Source organism: Anabrus simplex, chromosome 9 (genome assembly GCF_040414725.1).
Source record: "Anabrus simplex isolate iqAnaSimp1 chromosome 9, ASM4041472v1, whole genome shotgun sequence".
Classification (NCBI taxonomy): Eukaryota; Metazoa; Arthropoda; class Insecta; order Orthoptera; family Tettigoniidae; genus Anabrus; species Anabrus simplex.
The window spans coordinates 140,060,474-140,082,159 of record NC_090273.1 but is presented as its reverse complement, the minus strand read 5'-3'; the positions used below and the strand labels follow the sequence as shown (position 1 = coordinate 140,082,159).

Below are 21,686 nucleotides of genomic sequence, written 5' to 3'. Positions count from 1 at the left end.
GAGTGAAATTTTCATTTTCTTCTGCAAGTGTACAAACAAGATTGTTGCACGATGAAACGCCCGGTTATGATACATTGCTTGTATTTGTGTTGAATTGTAAGGTCACGTATCTGTTTCTTTATTATTTAAATTGTTTATTAATGTATCTATTACGATATGGGTAATAAAATACATCACAATAATTGTATACAAAAGTTTAACCGTTATTTCGTTGCAATAAACTGGTGTACAAACAAGACTGTTATGCACTGTATGCCGCATTGCGCTACTTATACAGAATGGTAGGAAACGTCAACCTGGTATATGAGCGTTAGAGCAGGGTTTCCCAAACGTGTTGTCTAATGCTCCCTTAGCATATCGCACGCAAGTCCAAGGACACTTTAGCCACAGAACATAATGGATTCAGTAAGAAAAAACACACACACAAAACAGAAGTTTGTAATATTACTACGTTTGGTTTTATTCGTATAATTTAGGACTAACAAAGTTTAATTTAACTTAATTTACATACAGGCACTTTATGCTTAAAAAGGATAAAACAATGTGACACTTGGCTAACGGTTACAACAGTGTGAATCTGGAAACTTAGGTACTTGGGAAATTTCACTTGGTGCTGTTTTTGAAAAACCAAGCGTTTTCCGAGCGTAGTCACTCGAACCAAAGATCAGCCTCTGCATTAGCTCTATTTCTATGCTTCGTTTTCGTCGGTGAGAGAACAGAAAATATACACTCACACGTATGTTGTCATGAAGGGCATTAAACGCAGTATTTCCTTTCTAGAAATCGTAGAGTATAGGGGGGATGTCATGGATCCAAAAGTCGATCAGAGACGTGGAGTTGATACATAGTCTTCTAAGGGCAGTCACAATATACTTCGGCTAGTTTGATCTTCCTCAAGGGAGGGCAGTGTACGCCATTTTGCGGAATTACCCAAGTTCTAGGCACTTTCTACTCATACTTCAGTCACTTTTCATATAATTAAAATCAGGGATGACACTATGAAAGTGACATTGCGGATTATCGTTGCGGACCACAGTTTGGGAATGGCTGCTTTGATAAATAATTTGAAAGAAATAATTCCACATCTTGCGCCGTTGTCATTTTATCAGCTGCTGAAGTTAGCCAATCAGATCGCTTCGTGGGCGAGTTCAAATGGGCTTTGCGCGGCGATGTTGCTACATATCTGTACGTTGAGAGCCATGCCGAGAAATCAAACACAAACACACCGTTGGTTTCAGCCAAAGTTTTGACGCGATCTGTCAGCTCGAAGAACTGTATTGAAACCCCGCCGCTGGCGAAGTTTTATCCACCGAGATCGTTACTTGCAGTCGCGTAAGTGTGGCCACTATCCAATATTCGGGAGACAGTGGGTTCGAGCCCCATTTTCGGCAGTCCTGAAGATGGTTTTTCGTGGTTTCCCATCTGCACACCAAGCAAATGCTGACGCGAATGGAGGATAGGTTACCTACGACAATAATGGAGACTCGGTTTCTAATTATTTAAAGATAAGAGGTATAGAACTAAATGAGGCCACAGCACTAGTTGCAAATAGAGAATTGTGGGGACATTTAGTGAATTCACAGAGGCTTGCAGACTGAATGCTGAAAGGCATAACGATCTGTAATGATGTGTGTATGCTGGGGTTGTACCTTAAGGCCACCCACAGCCGCTTTCTTCCCACTCTCAGGCCTTTCCTATCCCATCGTCGCCATAACACCTGTCTGTGTCGGTGCGACGTAAAGAAAGTAGTTTCATCCTTCGATTAGTGCTCTCATGCCGGAAGCAACAGTGCTGCGCAAAGTCCATTTGAATTCGCCCGCGAAGTAGGCCTAATCTGTTTGGTTAACTTCAGCGCCTGATAAAATGACAACAGTGCGAGTTATCAGCATGACCAACACACTAACGGTGATATACTTTGTTCACGTTGTTTCCGACCATCATGTATACATGAGGAGAAACGACTAGCATTGTCTGCCAGGAAATCATAAGGCCTGTCACCACAAAATCAAAATTAAAATGGAAATGTGACCATATTACGGTTCGATTCCGAATTTGTAGTACCAATTTCTGACATGACTGGGCTGTGCTGGTGCATCGTGATTCCAGCTTTGTTTTATTAGTACTCCACCGACAGCTATTCGGTATTGGGGAGTTACTCCTGGGATTTCCTGGTGGGTCATGTTAGCGGAATCAGGTAACAAAGAGGTATTCGCGTTCGAGTCCCTAGAGGGTCACAGTTTCAGCTCTTTCGCCGTCATCTTTATGGAAAGCTGTCTTCTTGTAATACATTTGTTAACTGATGATAATTAACTTGTTTACCCCGTGCATGCTACTTAAATATAGCCATGGTGAATAGATTTGTTTACATGCAAGTGCTTATTGGATTTGGAGGGCTATCCCCGTTTGGTACCATACGTCACAGTTCATAATTTATTTTTGTAACTATACGTACTTCGATGAAAGGGAAACAGCTGGGCTGAGTGGATTGGGGCGCTGGCCTTCTGACCCCCCAACTCAGCAGGTTCGATCTTGGCTCAGTCCACTGATATTTGAAGGTGTTCAAATATGTCAGCCTCGTGTCGGTAGATTTCCTGGCACGTAAAAGAACTACTGCGGTACTAAATTCCGGCACCTCGGCGTCTCCGAAAACCGAAAAAGTAGTTAGTGCGACGTATTATTATTGTTGTTGAAAGGGAAACCGTCGAAACATTGATTGTATGTGAAATGTGGCCCTGTAAATGTAACGATAGTGCAGAACGCAGCACCAAACCCATCCACATGGCGCAACACCGAACGGCCATGGCGTACCAAGCGACCGCTGCTCAGCTCGAAGGCCTGAAGTTTACGAGGTGTTGTGTGGTGAACGACGAATCTTCTCGGCCATTATTCATAAGTTTCTAGACCGTGCCGTTATCTGACAGTCAGATAGCTCCTCAACTGCAATTTCGTAGGCTGAGTGGGTCTCGAACAGATCCAGGTAAAAATCCCGTACCTAGCCGGGAATCGAATCCGGGGCCTCTGGGTACAAGACAGGCACGCTACCCCCACCCAGTGCAATACTTCGCATGTCAGTTTTTGGCATTTTTTTATTTATCGTAGAAACATGAGTGCCATTTTTCAATTATTTTTCTTGGCACTTCTAAATTATATTACTAAGAATCATGAAATAATAGTAAAGCGTCAAGTCTGTATGATCTGACACCATGGTTAGTCCGTTCGAGTCCCGTTGGTCGAAGAAACAAACCTCGTTGCCATCAGAATGTTGGACGGCAAGGTAGGAGACGTTGTGGTATAAAATGTGGAAACCTGGGTTCACTTTCAAACATCTACAGTGTTCAAGTGGAATAAGGGCATAATGACGCCGTTTATGGTAATTCGTCCGTTGGATGAAGATGTTAAGCCTTGAGCAGACCCCTTGATGCCACTGAACAGGAGTAGGCTATGTGCTGGCACCGGGTTTCACCCTCTTCCCTGCTACTATCACATACCACGTCATTTATTTCACCTCACCTCTGATTAGGTTGACGTGGGGAAGGGCACCCGCTCGTAAAAACTCACTACTCGCTTCGTACCCGACGCTGTAGAGACACGGGACAAGGGTTGGACGTACATATTATACTTGTATTGAGAATCATCTGTCGTCAGTCTCCACTGCGTCTGCATGCACAGTAGACTGTTGGTCCTTATCTTGAGTGTACATTTTATCACTGAACTGTTGTAATAATATATTCGGTAACAGGATAGTTACAGCTGCATTTATTCTGGTTACATTTATATCCTGCTTGTTACGTACTAGTGCAGCAATTGTTTTTGAATGTAGGATTTATTTCCATGTTTCTGTATTGACCGCCATAGAACATATTCTCTCCCCACTGGCAGTAATCTGTAAAAATAGTTGATTTTCTAATGGTTTTGAGTTTCCGTCTAGAGGTGAATTTCTCTCGTTGATTAAAGTAATCGTTCTCCAAAATAATCTCTCACGCCCTTTCGCTTCGAAAAACTCGTGTGTCAAGGAACAAATTCCTCAACCTGGCAACACTGTTAACTACTGTCTTACAGGGAACGTTCATAAAATGTTTGACCGGGCCGATGTCCTTAGATGTTGGGCCTCTTTAAACAAGCATCATCAAGCAAAATGTCGAGCGTAGTCCCTGTACTACTTCTAGCTGTCTATTGCCAGTTAGTTCGCACTAAATAATATTAGTGACATAACAGCCGTTATTGCCCTCTCTCTCTCACGACCACTTGTATAAAATAGGACTGTTCTAAGTTAGATTTGCGCCGGATGATGTCACGAAAACCCAGCGGACCAGTCCCTCCCCCGTCCCAACCTGTATTTTTTTCGTCAATGGGAATGGGAAGAGTTTGCCAATCACTTCTGTGAGTTTGCTAGACATCGTCAACCTCGAATGCATTATCATCCGCCTTCATGCGCTTATCCATAATCAGTTAAGCGTTCCAGCATTCAGTTAAATTACGCCAGGAAGAAAGCTATATTTACAGTTGAATGTACATTTCTTTAATGATCCTGATAATTTCGTCTGGTAGACTAAAGATTTGAGTTGCCCAACCTCCAACTGCACAAATGAATCGTTCATCCAGTGTGTTTATTGTCGTACTCGTTATTATGCTGACGAGATTTATGTTTCGAGACTCATCTTATATGTACAGTTACCACAATAATGTTAATTCTTAATATATAAATAAAACTGTATAGGCCTGTGTGTGTAATGATGGATTTCAATATTTATGAATTTCAGATATGCCATATCAAGAATACTGTTTACATCCGTGAACGAGATTGCACCTATTGACTTTGTCACAAAAGATTAACTTGCTCTATGTTAAATATTGATACAAAGAACACTGTGTTATCAAATTAAGATTTCCTAAGATTCCCTAAAATAGCTTAATTTTCATTTTATTTTCTAAATCCAGGAGATAATGTCTGCACTCCTTTACACGCCTAATGTACGATGTCAGATGTACTTTTAATGCCGCACTGAAGAAAACGGAGGGAGTTCTATAAATTTACATACGTGTAACTTCAAGTACCGGGCTAGTTGGGGCGCGCGGCTGTGAGCTTGCAACCGGGAGATAGTGAGTTCGAATCCCACTGTCGGCAGCCCTGAACATGGTTTTCCGTGGTTTCCCATTTTCACACCAGGCAAATGCTGGGGCTGTACCTGAATTAAGGCCACGACCGCTTCCTTCCCACTCCTAGTCCTTTCCTATCCCATCGTCGCCATAAGACCTATTTGTGTCGGTGCGACATAAAGCAACTAGCAAAAAACGTAGCGTGCGTTAAATGTCCCTGCGATTAACACACACCATACAAGAAGATAATGAATGTTACATTGGGATCGGGTAGCCTCCCCAAATGATACCTCGCAGGTACATATGACATTCGAAAAAAATGTTCGTTTGGGTGTTCGAGTTCCCTGCCAGATTTATCGGTATATATTTTATTCATCCTGTGTAACGGAAATAGCCGACGCAAAATGCGCCGGAGGAGATATTTTAGCATATGTGAAATATGGATTGCCGTGATTTTTGCATTCACCCGGCCGGGGTGGAATCCATAATCGTGGGATTACAGCATACTCCGTACCTCTGACCCACAAAGCCAACTTGTGTCCAGAATCTAGGTATAAAAAGTGAGTTAACTCGCTGACCTGGTATACAAGTATTCTGTTTAGAAATAGGCTAGAATATAAATTTCTCAAGTCAAACTATCTGGCGTACAAGTATTCTGGTCATAAATTAAATAGAATAAATTTCGCAAGTAAGATGAAATGTTAGCAGCAAAGATTTAAGTGATATGCGGGATATCAAAACCAGTCGTATTGAAGTGCGCGATTTCTAGATACTTCTCTGCGTTCGTGAGCAGAGAAGCCGTGCTGTAATGTGAGAGCAAAAGAAGCATGAACTGCGAGAGTTGAGTTGTTAAAAAAGAAGGCTCCATAAAAAGAAACCCATCGTCAGTAGGTCAGCGGCCCCTAAAACATATGCGGTATGAAGCTCTCGTGTTATTGTTTACCCGAGTAATATGATGATACACTGCTAAACTACGTGCTCATCGGTGCTCTTTTGCGTGAGAGCTGAGTTTTGAATCTATTTCCCTAATAGAGGTCGAAGTGTTCTTCCGAAGTAACTTGTTTAAAAATCCTGCTGTTTTACGTAGATCTGCCTATTTTTTCCCGGTATTACGAACATTTTTCTGTGCAGTATTAAAGGTTGAGAAAAGTTTAACAAAGTCTTATCACTAATATTGTACCTCCTGTTTTCAGTTCGCTTTAAACAAAGTACGTGTTCCACTTCTAAAATGTAAATTTGTGCTAAAATTTATATTTAATTTTCTGGATGGCGCATACTTTCCCATTGTGACAGACCCTGACGTGTACATTCCTTCCCAACGAGGTTTTTCACAATTTGTTTTGTTTAGAATATATTTGAGATCGCAGAGATTTCCATAAAAATGACATGTCAAGTCTGCCTACGTGCCTGCTAAACTGCTGAGCGGAATTTCATGAAATTTTACAGTTATTGTCAAATAGAATTGTTAAGACTCTTTTATTTCAGAATGTTGGCCTGAAATATATTTGCAAAATAATCTCGTAATTGTTAAACGGAGTGGTGTCTTTAGTCTCGCTCAGTCGCACGAAACATTCCGGACCAATTGAGCTGTAATTCGGAATACAGTAGATATGCCTCGAATAATCAGTTCAAACAAGACTGTTATAATTATGCAATAGTTAACTGTTTCAAAATAATGGGCAAATGGTTAGTTCGATCACAAAATAAAGCCCGTTGTGTGTAATGCAAATCCAGTTGACTTTTTTTTATTTTTTAATGTTCATAGCTTTTTCTTTGTAACCCAAATGGTTATTCAGGAAATTGCGTTTTCAAGTCTTAAAGCACGCATTCTAGAGCTCACACGTTGGCCGAGTGCTGTTTGGTTACGTATTTGGTCGGTTCTAGGTCTTGGTAATTCATGGCCGGAACACCAGTGTGTGCTGAGGTTGCTGCTTAAAAGCGACAACATTTGAACAATGGATACTAAGAGAAGTCAATGACATCGCAAACTATTGACCCGTCAACGACTGGTACGTTTTGCTAGTTAGCTATTTATAAATAGTTCTAAGAACGCTTGGAGAACCTTTCACTTAGTATAGGGACACTGAATCACTGAAGTGGTGAGTTACATTGGTCGCACTTAATTATTTTAAGTTCAGATATGTTTTTAGGCTTGAGGGGTCTATCTGAAATTAGCGTGGGCAGTTTTGCATGGACAAAAGAACGACGCCATTTTGGTGGACGGAAAGACATGGATGTATTAGACCTATAAAGAGAGGCTGTAAACAAAGCCTAAAAACATATTCAGGATTCGATGTTTCTCTGACTAACTGAGAAAATAGTACATTTTTCTTAGTTTTGTATGCAGGGCTAGGCTTGCTTGAATGTTTAGTTCATTTAGTTAAAAGTTCATGCAGACCGTCCAGTTATAAATTTCTTTGAAGTCATTGTTGAAAATGTATCTTGCACCAGGTCATGCAGGGTCAGGGGACAGGTTATCATCCGCGTACAAGTGATGTTTACAATTGATGATTATTGGTGGAATGCTTCTCGAACAATCCTGTCTTAACATTAATCATAGGGGGGAAAAAGGAAGACTTCAGTCTTGCGAAGAATAAGGTATCGACTGCAGAAAGAAAACTGAGTGGCTTGTGGAATGCTTTTTGCAGAAGTCCATGCAGCCCTTCAAATTTGTTTGAAGAAAATATCTCTATGGGCTCGGTCGAGGATTTCCTCTGTTGTAAACATAAATTTACTGTAGGTGCTATGTTGAGCAAGTCATCATTTGCATTGAAGGTTGCGAAAGAGAGAGAATATTTGTCGCTTGTGTGGAAGAGGTAGTTGACCATAATTGTCTCTACACAACTGTTACTTTTTTCCAAGTTGCCTCAAGTCGCACCGAGACAGATAGGTCTTACGGTGACGGTGGGATAGAAATGGGAAGGAATCGGCCGTGGCCTTAGTTAAGGTACAGCCCCAGCATTTGCCTGGTGTGAAAATGGGAAACCACTGAAAACCATATTCAGGGCTGCCGACAGTGGGGTTCGAATCCACTATCTCCCGAATACTGGATACGGGCCGCACTTAAAGGATACAACTGATAATAAATTAGGTTTTGCTTTATGTTTTGTTGTAGCATAGCGACTATTCGTAGTTCACAGTATGGAGAACCGGAATGACGTGGGTCTTTTGAATAGATCCTTGCCTAGTGGAAATTATTCTGGTAGGATGGTGCTGGTGGTGATTGTTTTAAGAGGAAGTACAACTGGGCAACCATCCTCTATATAACACTAATCAGAGAGAAAAAATGGAAGGGGTCCGACACTTCGAAAAATGAAGGTATCGGCCAAATGAAGACAAGGGCCACGAAGGGCGTGAAAATGAGACTCCCTAGCCCTCGCAAACCTAATAGCGTCGGGGTCGGAAAAGAACAAGAGTTGACCAAGAGAAGTCGGATAGGATAGATGAAAGTGAGGAGCCTGGCACAAGTGGAAGCAATGCCAGGACTCAACTAAGGGCCCCGTGGTCGCCAACCCACGCTCCCAAGTTGAGAGCCCCTGGGGCCCCATTTAGTCGCCTCTTATGACAGGCAGGGGATACCTTGGGTGTTATTCTACCACCCCCACCCACAGGGGGTTTCTGGTAGGAATATCTTCCATGTAATTATTTATCAGGCATAAGCTCTCGATATTTAAGTAGCCGTCATTGACTTTACTGGTTTGTATCCTAAGATATTATACAGCCGTTGAAAAGCAGCTTAATATTTTTCTAACTACTCTCCTTCAGGCCGTAGTTGTAGCGTTCAGCGAAGTGTGAAGATGGTAATAGCCAATGCTGCTTGAGCCGTGTCTTGTTTCGTAACGGCTTCTACCTGTCTCGGCATTCAACATGGTGATTATCGTGTTCCTACCTTTAGATATGGGCTGCTACGAAATATTAGGTGGGTATCCCTGATACGTATATATGCAAATACTGGACCAGGTGTTTCGAATTAATCAAGATGGTAAAATAATAACCGATAAGCATGAGGTTATCTTACGAGTGTGGTGTCGCCGGGTCACGGTACTGATTTGAATAATGTCATTGATTGTACGTCCCGTTAACTAATTTTATCGTTTTCGGAGAAGCCGAGGCACATGAAATCTGTCGCATAGGGGTTCTTTAACATGCCAGGAAATCTACCGACACGGGGCTGATGTATTTGAGCACCTTCAACTACCACTGGACTGAGCCAGGATCGAACCTGCCAAGTTGGACTCAGAAGGCCATCGCTCTACCGTCTGAGATACTCAGCCCGGCGATTTTAAGTAACATGAAACAGATCACCAGAGTCGGATTAAGACACATACCTTTTATGTAGGCCTATATTTAAACAGGAGATTTGCAAAACTGTTCTTTTCAAAAGACGAAAGAGAAAAAAAATGAATATGGCAGTATTGGTGCACGTGCATCTAGAAACGGTGATAGTTTCCACTTCTCAGAACGATTTCTTTTCTCTGCTATATTTGCGGTGAAATACGGGTGCTGCTTCAGTACTATGCCTTTCCTCACCCTGTGGGTGGGTACTAAAAGGGGCCTCAGGGCCTATGAACTCTGGAGCGTGGGATGGCGACTACGGGGCCCTTCGCTGAGTCCTGGCATTGCTTCAACTTACTTGTGCCAGGTTCCTCACTTTCATCTATCCTGTCCGACCTCCCTTGGTCAACTCTTGTTCTTTTCCGACACCGAGGTATTAGAGCGCTCGATGCCTAGGGAGTCATTTTCACGCCCTTTGTGGCCCTTATCTTCTTTTGGCCGGTATCTTCATTTTTCGAAGTATCGGACCCCTTCCATTTTTTCTCTCTGATTAGCGTTGTATAGAGGATGGTTGCCTAGTTGTACTTCCTCTTAAAACAATCACCACCACCACCACCACCACTCAGAATTCGCGTCTCCGAATCTTAAGAAAAGTAGCATTTCGGATAGGATGGTTCACTCGCGAAGATCTCACTCAGTTCCTTTCCTTCAAAATTATTGCTATCTGTGGAGAGCTGTGTTGGACAAAGCAATGGCAATACATCGTGCAGTCAACTTCCTTAATTATTAAAATATATGAATGTAAACGGAATGCTGATTTTATTGCGTGTTTGGAAGTAGTCCGTTTCGTAAGTTGTTTTGTCTGTCAACTGGTTAGAATTTCTTATTCCTTTCAAGTAGTCGAGTTTGAGATGCTTCTAAGCTCTAGTGGTGTTAATCTGTGCTCAGACAGAACAAACGTAATGGTATTACCACCACTTGTTTTCTTTCTTGCTACGATAAGATACTTGCTGCTTGAGGACTGTTTGATTATTTCTATTCGTCTACTTCCTCTGTGATCGCAGTTTTCCTTAAGGACCGCTCTGCTATCCAGGGGTAAAGGATGATGCACGTTCCTCGAAAAAGTTACATTTCATGAATCCTCAAAAGTAGTCTGTCTTCTAAATACTCCCTGCGGGTGGGGGACGGACATGTAGAATACACCCGCGATATCCCCCGCCTGTCGTAAACGGCTACTAAAAGGGGCGACCTAGGCGCGGATACGGATTGTGGTTTGTCTGTTGGACCTCCTGTGGGAGGGAGGGGCTGAATACATTCACAGTTAATCCCTGCCTGTCATTGAAGGCGACTAAAAGGGTCATGTGGCCATGGTCCCCTCTATAATTGTTTTTTGAGGGTTGTAGACAGGTTCCAAATTTTTTATGTGCGTGCTGCTCGGAGATGGGCCTCTTACGTGTGCGTTTACGCCCGAAAGCCCGTGCAGTAACCACCCAGGGAGCGGCGGGTGGGAGCGTCTTGTTACCCTTGCAGTATTACGCAGGTCTCGGCACAGCCGTATCCCAGGACATTTAAAAAAAAAAATTGTCTATTTAGTGCTCTGTACACGCTATGGGATACATGCTGTTGCGAGCGACTGGAGAAAGGGAGTCCCAGTGCTCATTGCATCGGTCATCCCGTATTAGGCATCGTCCAACATCGGACCCCGGGCTGTACCGGCTATGACCAGGTGGGTATTGCCTTGGCTGCTTGGTTCGGCTACAGAGACCCCTGATCGGAGTGGGTGGCATTCCGGGAGGATGATTTCGGGCATGGCTTCGAAACGAAGTCGCCCATCTCAAGGTGGTCCCCCACCGAAATCTTTTACTTTTGCTACAACTCCCTGGGAACATGCGCATCGTGAAGGAATGGATTCAAACTTCCCTAGGTTTCTGGTTGCTACCAGAACCGATGGGCACGATTTTAAGCTGGTAAAATTGATCATTTTAGTAGACACATTGAAGACGTCTACGGCGATCTCAAGAAAATGCGCAACGGTAGTGTGCCTTTGAAACCTCGTACAGCACTGCAAGCCGATCAGTTGCTTGAGTGCGACCACTTTGGCGAAATCCCACTGATCTCTATACATGGATCGCTGATGGCAGCTCTCCGCTGCAGGAGAAAGTACGCCAAGTTGAACGCGCGGTCCGCCATGTTGGTGTACCCATCCTAGAACTCTCCTTATGCGGAAGCAATGATAATATAATCAATTTTAAATCTCAATGAATGGTGCATTGGAGTAATTAAAATATTCGGACATGTTCACTCAAAGCATAAGGACGTTGGGAACACTGACACGTCATTCCGAGGTCGGTAAATCTCCGGGATAGCAATAAAAATGCAGGGCCGACAAATATTAACTTAGGTGCTGTATACATGCAATTAACGATCGGTAACACAATACGAGTGAAAAACAGTTTCTGGAAACATTGTTGTAAATTGTATACATATATGCCACTAAATTATGCATTCTTAAGGGGAGGTATGACTGAATTTTTCGTATTTTGAGCCCAAACTCGGGTTTTCTTTTTATTCATACACCAATAGCCCAATTCTTCCTCTTTCTGAAAATGTTTTTATTTTAGACATTCCGGCTTGTTTAAAGCTTGTAGAAGCCATTTAATATGAGCCCGCAGGACATTCAAAAGCCCAGAACCACACCCACTTCTCCTGTAATGGCATAATGATGGTTTAATGTGTGTTTTTTGCTGGATATTCAAGTATTTCGAGGCTTATTTTTCGAAGGAGTACACTGACCACTGACCACCTGGTACGCCTGGAGAGTTCTATCCAGGATGCATTTCTCCGCAAACAGCTTTTGGTGGCTGTTTTCTTTGACTTAGAAAAGGCCTATGACACCACATGGCGATATGGTATCCTTTCAATCCTGCATCATTGGAGATTCCGAGCTAACTTGCCGGTATTTATTGCGAATTTTTTGTCCCTCCGTCTATTCCGTGTCCGAGTTGGGAGGGCATATTTGCAATACCACTTTCAAGAAAATGGAGTCACACATGGATCGGTTCTTAGTGTCACTCTGTTTGCGATTGCCATAAACGGTATTGTCGCTGCTGCTGGTTCAGCAGTAATATACCGTTGCTATATGTGAACGATTTTGCTCTGCACTCTAGCTCACGTAATATGGCAGTCGCAGAGCGACAATTACAGCCAGCTATTAGGAGAGTGGAACAGTGGACCTTAGAACATGGCTTTCGGTTTTCCATCGCAAAGACCCCTATTGTCCACTTTTGTCGGCAACGCACTCTTCACCCGAATTCTGAGCTTTATTTAGAAAATGTCGCTCTTCCCGTAGTTGACACCGATTTCTTGGGCTCCTTTTTTGTAGCATATTATCGTGGAAGTCACACGTGCGGCAATTAAAAGTGCAATGCACCAATAAGCTGAATATCTCGAAGTTTCTTAGCAGCACTAGTAGGGGTGCTGACCGCACAGTGCACCTGCGATTCTATAGGGCAGTGTAGCATATGGCTCTGCAAGACCAAGCGTCCTTGCGAAACTGAACAGCATGCGACACAGCGGTGTTAGGTTGGCGACGGGAGTTTTTCGTACAAGCCCCATTGATAGCCTGCTCGCTGAATCTGGTGTGCCGCCTTTACACCCGAGGCGCCATTAAATGCTTCTATCGTATACTGCAAATTTGCGACAGATGCTACTTCAGCCAAGCTATCCTTGCGTATTGAACAATGGACACCGTCAGCTGTACGCTGCTTGTCCTCGAGCAACGCGGGCGGTTGGAATACGCTAGCCCCTGTGGGTGGGAGCGGTAGAATAACACCCACAGTATCCCCTGTCTGTCGTAAGAGGCGACTAAAAGGGGTCTCAGGGGCTCTGAACTTTGGAGCGTGGGTTGGTGACCACGTGGCCCTCAGCTGAGTCCTGGCATTGCTTCCGCTTACTTGTGCCAGGCTCCTCACTTTTATCTATGCTATCCAACCTCCCTTGGTCAACTCGTTCTTTTCAGACCCCGACGGTATTACGTATGGAGGCCTAAGGAGTCTTTCATTTTCATGCCGTTCGTGGCCCGTGTCTTTCCTTGGCCGATACCTTCATTTTTCGAAGTGTTGGACCCCTTCCATTTTTTCTCTCTGATTAGCGTTATATAGAGGATGGTTGCCCAGTTGTACTTCCTCTTAAAACAATAATCACTACCACCACCTTGGAATACGCTTGGATAGCAGCCACATATTGTTTGATGTACCTTCGGTTCCTTGCCTTGTCAGACTACCAAGTGGGATACCTCGGTGTGTAATACGACGACCTGAAATCCTGGATCTGCACACTAGCCCAATGGAAAACACGGACCCTTCGATTTATTGGAGGCTCTTCCTGTCCATTGTTGGCCGGTATCTAGGTTCAGTCGTCGTTTACACGGATGGCTCGAGAACAGACACGAAAGTGGGCTGTGCGTTCGTTGTCGACACTGATAGGTTTCTTTTTGCTCTCCCGGAAACCTTTAGTGTGTACACAAGCAGAGCCCTGTTCTATCTGTGAAGCTCTGCGGTACGCACTGTCCGATGAGCGCCGACACTTTTTTTCGTGTACTGACTCCTTGAGCTCGCTATAGTCTATTGATACCAGTTTCCCTCGGCACCCTCTGGTGCAGCGGATCCAGGACCTGCTGGCCGGGTGTTCGGATACCGGCACCAGAATCACGTTTATGTGGCTCCCAAGCCACATGGCTATGGAGGGAAACGAGTTAGCAGATAAGGCTGCCAAGGAGGCAGTAATACTGCTCCCGTTGCCTTACAAGGTTTCAGTAAGTGATATTCGCTCTCAGCTGAGACATCTGGTTAAGTGCCATTGGGAGACGGAGTGGCAGCCTACTCCACTTCCAAATAATCTGAGAGCGATAAAAGGTACAACGAAGGTATGGAGGACTTCCCTTCGGGCTTCTCGGAGGGAAGCAGTGGTATTATGACGTCTTCGGATCGGCCACCGTATACTAACGCACTCCCATTTATGGAAAGGAGAACCCCCTCCGGTGTGTGTTTGCGGCGATCATCGTACCGTGGTACACATCCTTACGGAGTGCGTGAACCTGGTCGATCTGCGGCATAGACTAACACTCCCTAGTACCATCTCCCTCATCGTGCGAGATGATGAGCAGTCAGCAGACCTCGTCATCCGTTTTCTGAGGGATAGTGATCTTTTTTATCGCGTGTAATAATGTCCTTTGTCTTAATGTATTTGTGTTAACTGCGCTTTTATCCCTTTGACTCTATTTTAGTTCGTGTAACTTCTGACATGAATTATATATTATATACTTCCAGACAGTGCCTTATTCCATTATCACCTCTATTTTCTGTACTTTTATTAGCAAATAAGGCATTGCGAATTAGATCCAATGACTGTTTTAATCTCTTAATCATTTTTAATCACCATTTATTTTAAACTCTGGTCAGTGGATAAATTTTAATATTTTAATTACCATCTCATGTCGTCCATCTCGTACCATTAGGGTGGTGGTGGTGATTGTTTTAAGAGGAAGTTAAACTAGGCAACCATTCTCTATAACACTAATCAGAGGAAAAAAATGTCAGGGATCCGATACTTCGAAAAATGAAGATATCGGCCAGAGGAAGACAAGGGCCACAAAGGACGTGAAAATGGACGACTCCCTAGCCCTCGCAAACCTAATGGCGTCGGGGTTGGAAAAGAACAAGAGTTGACCAAGAGAGTCGGTTATTATAGATGGACTTAGGAGCCCAGCACAAGCGAAAGCAATGCCAGGACTCAGCTAAGGGCCCCGTGGTCGCCAAACCACGCTCCATAGTTCAGAGCCGCTGGGGCCCCTTTTAGTCACCTCTTATGACAGGGGATGCCGTGGGTGTTATTCTACCGCCCCCACTCTCAGGGGCCGATGACCTTAAATGTTAGGCCACTTTAAACAACAAACATCATTATCATAAGTCTTCTAAATATAGTTATTTTAAACTTCGTAACCTAGAAGTAATTTGGGTTTGCTTTAACGTTTTGTCTGTCAGGTCATCTTCCCCTGTGGGTGGGGGCGATAGAACACCCACGGTATCCACTGCCTGTCTAGGAGGCGACTAAACGGGGCCCCAGTGGTTCTTGGCTTTTGAGCGTGGGTTGCTGACTACGGGGCCCTTAGCTGAGTCCTGTTATTGCTCCCACTTACTTGTACCAGGCTCCTCACTTTCATGTATCCTATCTGACCTCCGTGGGCGAACTCTTGTTCTTTTCCGACCCCAACGGTATTCGAGGCCTAGGGTGTCTTTCATTTGCACGCCCTTCGTGGCCCTTGTCTGTCTTTGGCAGATACCTTCATTTTTCGAAGTGTCGGATCCCGTCCATTTCTCTCTCTGATTAGTGTTGCCTAGTTGTACTTCCTCTTAAAACAATCACCACCACCAACACCTGTCAGGTCATCAAGCTGGAGACAGGTTGAATCCTCAAATAGCACCACCAAAGATTAAACCGTTCTTTAGGAAACTACGAAATGCGATGGCGGTGCTATGATGATAAGGCAAAATGAGGAGCGAGGTAGTTCGCCCTTGCTTTCCTCACTTAATCAGTGTTGTTGCCGCAGGACTGACCTTTCACTCCATCCACACAGATCTTGCCCTCAGCAGCTTCCATTCTTTCACAGCCGTGTGTTTAGGGGAATTAATACTTTACCCTAACATTTGCCGAAAGACAGATGCAAAAATACTGGAGCGTTCAAGAAATAATCGATGCGCACTTTTCATTTGCAAGATGCAAAAGAATGAAAAAAAGAAAAAAGACCAAATTTACCTTCGATCAAAGGCAACTAATTAAAAACCTTTTCTCAAGGTTTAGGTAATGTACACTTGGTCGTTTTGAATGATGGTATTTTCATTGCATTTTCGAACGATGACTCGTCTGCTGATATGGTGCCCATAAGAAGTACGATTGGAATAACTCGTGCAAATTCTGGCAAGGAAGTCTGGCCTAATATTGTTTTTGTTCACATTATAGGTTATGTACATTTATTCCAGATTGATACAATATAGTGCTTCTCACATTATTTTCATGTGATTGTGTACTGAAAATACTTAGCAGCAAAATGTGAATAACTCGAGATCAAAGATTTAGAATCTCTGTAAAGTCGATATATGTATGGAAATGACTTGTTTGATTCTGGAAAAATAAAAATAAAATAAAAATAAAATAAAATAAAAATAAAAGGTCGTAGATTTAGAAACCTCCCATTCTTAAAGTAAAACCGACAGTGTATCTCGGTGACAGTTCAGTGTTGTTTACTAATTAGCTTGTAACTATAAAATATTTACACATTTTAAGAATAACAGGTAACATTTTACTGGAAAATGATATACGAGTATTTATTTTTTCTGAATGTATTGATATATATTTGCATGTCATTTTGCTCTTAACCAGACCTTTATTAGTCAGCCCCAGGGGCTCTGAACTTTGGAGCGTGGGTTGGCGACCACGGGGCCCTTAGCTGAGTCCTGGTATTGCTTCCACTTACTTGTGCCAGGCTCCTCGCTTTTATCTATCCTATCCGACCTCTCTTGGTCAACTCTTGTTCTTTTCCGACCCCGACGCTATTAGGTTTGCGAGGGCTAGGGAGTCTTTCATTTTCACGCCCTTCGTGGCCCTTGTCTTTCTTTGGCCGATAGCTTCATTTTTCGAAGTGTCGGACCCCTTGCATTTTTTCCTTCTGATTAATGTTATATAGAGGATGGTTGCCTAGTTGTACTTCCTCTTAAAACAATAATCACCACCACCACCTTTATTAGTCATCAAAGTCCAATCTGTTTTTTTTTACATTCAATGCATATTTTTTGCAATAAGTGAGCGATGGTGTAGTAGATATTACCAAAAAACGTATGTACATTGCATTTGGGAAACACGACTAAGTATCATTGTCAGATTTTGTGTGTGAGTAACGAAACCGAAAGATAGTTTCGAGCCAAAATTTATATTAGTAAAATAATAAATAAATAAACAAATAAATAAATGAAAGGACTTCGTTCATTCTCGTTATTATTTTATAGATATGCTTTACGTTGAATAGATTGGAAGCTCAATCAGAAACGGACTAATCTGTTTGCCATTAAAATTTTATAGTGAATTATTTGAATTTGAGGGTGGCATTTGTCGTCTTAATTCATTCATCTATAAATATCTTTTTAGTACCACACGTGTTTCTAATCATCCGGGTTTTTTATTGTCATATATTATTCTACTTTGACTGCATAAAAAACAGCCTTTTTGGTTGTAGTCAACCAGAAAATTTGCGCATCAGTTTTGACGTTTTGTGGTAGTCTGCAGGTTACACCATCGTAGTATAACGTTGTCAGCATTTGTAGTTGCAAAAATAATTATATTTAGACGGATTATGAACGTGGAGAGAATTTTGCTGTGTGGACATCTAATTTGTGCCCCGCGTTGCTTCATGGGCAGACATGCACGACTTAGTGAGATGTAGAAGTTCTAGTTTTCATTTACCCCTAGGCCTGAACAGTGACCTGGGTCATGTTGGAACCTACGACTTTGTACAAAATATGGTAGTGGTTATTTCAAGAGACAAACCAGTGAGGTTCAGATCCATGATAACATTTAATTTGGGCGAGAAGGGCATACGTTTAAAAGCTAGGAACTCTGTGGACAAGCGTCATTTTAACCCGTCTGACAGACTTGCAATAGGCAGCAAAGGCTGCACTATATTATGGATATATGGACTGTTGATTCTAAAATTCTCCCTTTGCTGGCAGGACCTAGTGTTTACAGTGCACTATGTCTCCTGGTATAGGCTAGAGCAATTTTGTTACTTTCATAGATCTGTCTCTGTATTTTCCTTGGCTTTGACAATATGAAAGTGATTGTGGTATGATCGATGCTAGTAATGCCAATCCTTATGCAACCAGTCCCTGCTATGAATGGTGTGTGAAAATGTTGCTCATAGGGTCGGTTGGTGTATGCATTTCAGTGGGCTTGGCAGACTGATATGTAATAGCAATTCTGGCTCGGTGAAGAAAGCAACGGGAAACTACTTCACTCATTTCCCTAGTACGCCTCTTCAGTGATGCCTAGGCCATTATGACAGCTGGTGGCAGAGCTGTTGAGGATCCCACCAGCAGAATCGCTGATGGACTGAAACATACATACATACATACATACATACATACATACATACATACATACATACATACATACATACATACTAAAACTAGTTAGTTCTTTAAATGCACCATCATATACACGTCTGTTAAGTCATCAGGTCGGAGGCTGGTTGGATCCTATGAGGTGCTAAGGAAACTGCAAAAGCAATGCTGGGGCTGTGATGAGAAAGTGCCGTTGCAGCCCGATTGGTCCTATGAGTAGCACCTTCCATAACATCCAGACGAACTCGCTGTGCTCTGATTGTCATTACTCAGCACTACCCACACCCCAGCAGCTTCAACACTGTCACAGCCAGAGCGAGTTGGCCGCGTAGAGAAAATGTGCTCGAATTCCACCGTCGGCAACCCTAAAGGTGGTTTCGCCATTTTCACATCAAGCAAATGCTTTGGCTGTACCTTAAGTAAGGCCGCGGCTGCTACCCCCCCCCCCCCTTTCTTAAATGTTGGTTTTCGGTCTTAACGACCAGCTGCAATTTTGTATGTTCCTGATTATTAATTGAATCAGCGAAACTGTCAGGTCGTCAGTGAACAAAACTGAGATTTTAACTTCGCCTGGTTAATTATATACTGTAATTTACTGAATATCAGTGTTTCAAAAGGTTTCTTTACACAAATATTAGATTGTTTGGTATGTTTTAATTTGATAACAAATTACACAAATGACGGGCAACCAAACACAATATTTTAAAAAATAACATTGTTACTATCTTACATAATCTTCTGCCGAACAGGTCACTTTCAAGTATGTATCTCCTACCATACAAAAGTTTAATTGTTTTTACGCTGATGGCCGCATATTTCACACATTACCTTGATCTTCGTGATGTTCTTTCTGGTTGATTAACTACTAGTATCTTTTATATACAGGGTGAAGCGAAATTCGCGCACTCGGGCGTCGCAGTGCGACTCCTCACATGCAACAATAAAAAAATGTCTCTTACAAAAGTTGGTCCTGCAAGGCAGAAAAAGGACGTTGAAGAGTGGCAATTTGGCAACACTGTAACCACATGTACGGTAAGTACCTCTGTCAGCAAATATTGTCCGTCCTGTACAGTTGGTGCAGTGGATAGAGTTTTGGGTTAGCATGCAGGAGGTCGAGGGTTCGATCCTGGGTTGAGGCACATTTTTTATTTGCTAATTTCCATCGGACATTACATACTGTAATACAGGTACCTTAGGTAAAATGTATCCTACATTTACACCACTTTGTAGCGCTGAACACAACAAATACTTTGCTACGCCAACTGGTAACGTAAGGCCCTAATTGGTACTAATACATGAGACCATTGGAGGAGGGTACAAAGAAAACAGGTTTCGCATCTAGTATATGAAGTGGTGCAAATGAATTCACGCCCACGACGTGGAAAGGGCTTCTTATAAAGCTGACCAATGAAAACGATTGTTCGTCCATTTCTAGGATCGTAGTATGCAAGTGCAAATGGTGTCTAGAGGATCCGCCGCAATCGCTGTTGACGATTAAGATGCCAGATGCCATACCACCTGGACTACATTTACGAAATAAAAAATATACGCTTCAACCCAGCGTCGACCCCTCGCTCTCTTGCGTGCTAACCCGAACTCTATCCACCGCACCAACTGTACAGCACGAGTAATAGGTGCTGACAAAGGTAGTTACCCTACATGTGGTTACAGTGTTGCCAAATTGCCACTCTCCAACGTCCTTTTTCTGCCTGATATACTCGCAGGACCAACTTTTGTGAGATATTTTTTTTTATTGTTGGCACGTGAGGAGTCGCGCTGCGACGCCCAAGTGCGCGAATTTCGCTTCATCCTTGTTTCCTCGTAGTTCATTATTCAGGTGCGTTTCTGGTACCATTGTATTATCCTGAATAACTTTCAAAATTCAGTGCTTTTTAATATTCAACAGTGCACAGTAGAAATCAAATCGTAGATTTAAACATCTCATTCAGACATTATGAGAATTACATTCACAGGTTTGTAGACACCGCGGACAAACTGTGTTTAATAGCATACACATTTATTATAATGTATGAAGTTTTAATAATTTTATTCTGATCAATGAGGAAATTTTATTTTCTTAAATAATGACAAATAGAGAACAACGCAATGATGAGTTGCATCTTGCGTTTTAGTGCATTTGTCATGGCTAAATAGCCCGTTTGGGCCTTTGGCCTACCATGGCAACTGCTGAGCATCCATATGACCTGCAGGTACTGGAGTACCACGCGCTCAGTGTAACAGCGTCCTCAACAGAATAACCTGGCTTCCTTGACCGGGTCCATTGCCTTTCAAAACAGTTCCTCACTTGGTCTTCCGAGGCTGAGTGGACTCAGTTTCATCCCTCAGTCCAGAATTAAAATCCCTGGAATGACCGCGAATAGAACCCAGGTCGTTCGGCTAAGAGGCAGGCACACTACCCCTACACTTGAGGGCTGGCCATGTTTTTAGTTGGAAAATCAACTTTATGGACACATTTTACCTGTGCTTGTGTTTGGCGATCACGAGGTCCCGCCCCAGGGGCTCTGAACTTTGGAGCGTGGGTTGGCGACCACGGGGCCCTCAGCTGAGTCCTGGCATTGCTTCCACTTACTTGTGCCAGGCTCCTCACTTTCATCTATCCTATCCGACTACCCTTGGTCAACTCTTGTTCTTTTCAGACCCCGACGCTATTAGGTTTGCGAGGGCTAGGGAGTCTTTCATTTTCACGCCCTTCGTGGCCCTTGTCTTCCTTTGGCCGATATCTTCATTTTTCGAAGTGTCGGACCCCTTCCATTTCTTCTCTCTGATTAGTGTTAAATAGAGGATGGTTGCCTAGTTGTACTTCCTCTTAAAACAATAATCACCACCACCACCTCATGAGGTCCCTACCGAGTCTAGAATTAACTTCCGCGTATTTGTCCTAAGCCCCTGTCGCATATTTTCATTATCCATCCTTCCTTGATCAAATGCTTTCTTCCGACCCCGACGCTATTATGTGTGCGATGTGAATCACGTGCAGTCAGAAGCAGCCGTCCGTGAAGCGAGCACTTTTACCACAAGCACAGTGGGGGTAGTATACCGTCCAGGCGCTGAAGCCATCACCAGAGAAGCCCTTGTGCTCCCTGTAGATTCGGCGGGCATACTTGATGTCGTCAAAGATATCGT

General features: G+C 43.2%; 1 protein-coding gene across 3 annotated transcripts in view; it reads left to right on the top strand.

Annotated features, from left to right (window-relative positions):
* The window catches only part of Reph (Regulator of eph expression), a 456,933-nt gene that overhangs the window by 213,202 nt on the left and 222,045 nt on the right, over positions 1-21,686 (top strand). The gene's annotated exons all lie outside the window — the stretch shown is intronic.